Source organism: Mus caroli, chromosome 9 (genome assembly GCF_900094665.2).
Source record: "Mus caroli chromosome 9, CAROLI_EIJ_v1.1, whole genome shotgun sequence".
NCBI lineage: Eukaryota > Metazoa > Chordata > Mammalia > Rodentia > Muridae > Mus > Mus caroli.
This window is the reverse complement of record NC_034578.1, coordinates 36402439-36406746: the sequence shown is the minus strand read 5'-3', so window position 1 is coordinate 36406746 and position 4308 is coordinate 36402439. Positions and strand designations below refer to the sequence as shown.

At 43.9% G+C, this 4308-nt stretch overlaps 1 non-coding gene across 1 annotated transcript; it reads left to right on the top strand.

Moving 5' to 3' along the window:
- On the top strand, window positions 1–127 carry LOC115032054. The gene has a single exon (XR_003837701.1). It is a non-coding gene; the product is annotated as a small nucleolar RNA SNORA17 (small nucleolar RNA).
- Window positions 128–4308: the final 4181 nt, after the last annotated feature.

Here is a 4308-nt window from a genome sequence, read left to right as displayed (position 1 = left end):
TCTGCTCTTAGAGACATTGCAGGCTGCTGTGCCACATGCAAACCAGTAAGTTACAGTGAGGAGAGAGGCTCTGTCTATGCTCAGTGTTCTGACCTATGATCATCTGAATGATTAGTAGCCTAATACTCCCTGAAAAAAAAAAGCCTAAGACTGACTTCTAGTCCAGCCCCAGGGTGCCTAGACAGAGATCTAGCCTGAGATAACCATTAATCCAGTGATAGGAAGGCTTGGATGGGCTTCCAGAATGAGCAGCAAGCCAGAGACTAGACATACCCCACCTGGCACCAGGTCCCTGGGCAGAAATAAGTCAGAGACAGATAACCCTCACAAGGGGTCACTCAGGCAGTCCAGGCCAGGAGGGAGCCCAAGACAACCACAAGATAGGCACTATGGGGCCTGGAAAGGAAGCTAGCCTGAGATAACCACCAGTCCAGCATAGTGTAGGACTTGGAGGACAGACCATGCTTGAAATTACCCCTGCACTGTGCATTCTTGAGACTCATGAAATGACCCAGACACTCAGAGACTCTTTGTGCCACTAAGGCGAGCCAGTAAGTGGTGACGTGGAAGACAAAGAGAATCAGAAGTATGTGGGCACAATGGAGAGAGACCAAAAGGGACACTCAAGGGTAGTGGGGAATAGCCTGATGTGAGTAGCTGGTTATGCTATCTGGGAAGTTCTGGCCTGTGCTGCCACCAAGGGCAATATATGTCTTGCACCCTGCAATAATAGGGGTTTGTTACCAACAAAGAACAGCTGTATGTCCCTGATTTGGGATGCTACCTAGGGAACATATTGATATCTGAGGGCTAAGTAGAATTGCCTCTATCCCTTATCTGAGCATTGTGGGAGAGCTGACCCCAGAGGCATGAGAGTAGGAGAGCTGACCCTGTCCCTAGCCAGCTCCAGTATTTGAGAGAGTGGACCACACATTGTGGGACTTGCTGATGAGCCAGCCTAAGGATATTAGAGTGGGAGAGCTATCCCTACTATTCCTCTCACAAGGGGTAGTGTGGATAAGGAAGAGACACCCTCCTCCTCCCCCGACCCTCCTTAGGTGCTGCAGGCAGGAGACCTGCCCCTGGGGTCATGGGAGCAGGAGAGCTTGTGTTTTCCTGAACCAACTGCATTCTTGGGAGTTGCCTTTGCAGCAAAGTAGGGCTAACCCTGGGGACAGGGGTACTAGTGAGCTGGCTCCAAGGGTGTGAGCATGGGATAACAGGAACATCATATGTTTTCTGTGCCATCCTGTCCACTATGGCAGGTAGGGAAGCTGATCCTGCCTATCCCCTGCTGCTATACTCTGCCCTCTGGGGAGCAGGACCTGTACCTCATCTGGGCACCAGATCAGAGCTGGCCCTGAATGTGGGGCTGGTGGGCAAGCCAGCCCCTAGTGTGTGAATGTGTGGTATGTGTTTTGGGCTCCAACTGTGGTTCTACATCCTCTGCTTCCTTCCTCTCAGGGTTTCCAGATACCACTGCAACTGGGCTGGAATCATGAAGAGAAATGTAGAACAGGTGCTGTTCTGCAGGATCTCTTTTGTGCTGGGAGTGAGCTCTAGGGTGAGGAGGGGGCAAGAGGAGAGAGGCCTTCTCTGAGGATCTTCAATGGAAGAGCTCTTTGAGTTAATCACAGCTTATATACATGCTTTTATTTGGGGTAGACATGTACAAATACACTTTATTAGTAGTGAACCAGGCCTATATATACACTTTGGAGAGAAGGAAGTCATTTTCAGAGTAAGTGGAAAGCATTGGCTAGAGTTTTAAAGTTCTGTGAATGCCTCATTTGAATGGACAGGCATTCCAAGAATCTGAGTCCTTGCTGGGCTGATTCTTATGGGGCCTAGAGGCAGGGATCTGTAGGACTACCAAATACTACTCAACCTTCCCCAGGAAGAGGTTGTGGGGAGTTAGGATCCCAAGACGAGGTCAGAGAAGGACAAGCCCAGCTTGTAAAGGGAGTCCTCCATTTTGCACTGAGCTCAGATGAGCTATCCAGCCATGGTAAACTTTGACCTTAATTAGCAGGTGAATGTGAGAGAGTCATCCCTGCCTCATTTTCTGGCAGTGGCATAGATGAAAGATGGGGGAGAAATGGTGGACAAAAGACCTGGCCCTGGGTTCATAAAAATGGGAGAACTGGCTATGTCCCTCATCAGCTGCAACACTGGGGAGAGGAGACCCTGGACATTGCCTAAAGCAGAGTAGAGCTCACCAGGCTGTAGGGATTTCTGGCAATCCAGTCCCAAGAGCAGAGGAGCAGAAGAGACAGCAGGCTGATCAGTTTAGATCCAGTGCTTTGAATTGACCAACATCTAACCCATCAGTGAACCACTGGTGTTCATGAAGGGGCAGGTCCTACAGATCCAAAACTATAGGATCTCCATGACACAGGACAACAACAGGATATCTGAGAGGATTCCCACTGAGATTCCAGTATTGATAGAGTAGCAGAAGCCAGAGATCACATATCAGACCAAAGAGTCACTGCAATAAACATTTGCAAATAAAGAAGTGTGGACAAAAATGTATACCGTAGGGCACAATATGGCACACTGTAGCTTCCAAAATGATAATTTTTTCTCTGTTGTGGGGGAGGTTGCAAGAGTGGAGGACAGATACTAGAGGAGGAGGAGATGAGTGGGGCTAGGGTGTATGATGTGAAATTCACAAAGAACCAATATTGTTTTAAAAAATTAAGAAAATTAAAAAAAACGAATTAGCACACCATTGTAATAGAGAACAAAAACAACAAAACAAAACAAAACAAAACAAAACAAAACAAAACAAAACAAAACACAGTACAATTCTCTATGCTTAGAATCCATCAGGGCTCTTGCTAAGAACATCTAGAAAATTTATAGACAAAATTTAAAATTTTGTTGCCACCAGAGATTTAGGAGACAAAAATTCTCTACATAAATTAGTTTGCTGTTTCAGAAGTTGTCCTCCTATGCATAATTCTACAATAGGCATAATTCCTGTGTTCCCAAAAAAGAAGCAAAAGGACCATAAAAATCAGAATGGAGTTTTAAAGCAACTATGCCCAAAGAGGTAAAATAAGTGTTTACAATCCATGAAGAATAAAGAACTCAAGAAAATTCAGAAGAGATCTTTGGAGGGATAGAGCATGGAAATATGTATAAGGTCAGGACAGAGACCCAGCTTCAGCAAGAGTGAGTCGCTCATGTCAGCCCAGGCACTGACAGGGTCTGGGTCTATAGCCCTAATATAACTGCTGGTAAAGCATAAGGTGACCAATGTTAGATAATAATAATGTCATAAAACGGATGTTGGATTTTTATGACATTATCCAACATGTATACTACTACTGGAATAAAAATCAGCACAAGAAAGGTAGAGACAATAAAAAACTATATATTCCTCCATCTTAATCAAGACACTTGTATCATACACCTCTCCTCAAGGCTCGGGGTTCCTCATAGAAGAGAGGATTGAAACATTATAAGGGCAAAAGTTTGTAAAGGGTTGATGTGAATTGTTTTCAGGACATTACAAGGCTGATGCACACATAATCTTACAGAGGCTTTGACTGCATACACAAGACATGAAGAAAGCCAAGTAAGTCAAAAATCCAAATTACATCAGGGAATATCCCCCGCCCCCAAGCTGTCATTCCACTGTAGGAACTGTTGTCATTTATGGATCCTGGTACAGGGACAGTCAGTTAAATTTATGGATGCAGCGGGTTCTCCTAGGTTGCCCATGTGTCAGTTGATGATTGTACACACATAAACACACAGGCAGTACTAGGTATATTCCATTAGGCTAATAATAAAATACATAAAGTTGAGAGGAAAAAATAGAGAGGGCAGTATGGGAGTAGTTGGAGGGGAGGAAGTAAGGGTTGTTTTAATCTAAATGTATTATATCCATGCATAAAAATTTCATACAGAAAGTTATCCATCCAAAATAAAAAGGCCAAGTAGAAAAAAGAAACAACACTAATAGATGCAAACATAAATCAAATAATAGATATACTGAGATGGATTTTATATAAAATAAATTAATATCAAATTGAATGGCAAAAATAAGACATGACTGCTCCCAGGTATGGGTGGAGAAGGAGGTTCTCAGGTATGATTTGAATAGGTTTCTTGTACATATGAGAGAGAAAACATCCAGAGGAATATGGAATGGTCCAGATTCAAGTGAGCCATTCAAGGAGAGGAGTCAGGGGGAGGTGAGAGAGAAAAAGAAGAAGAAGAAGAAGAAGAAGAAGAAGAAGAAGAAGAAGAAGAAGAAGAAGAAGAAGAAGAAGAAGAAGAAGAAGAAGAAGAAGA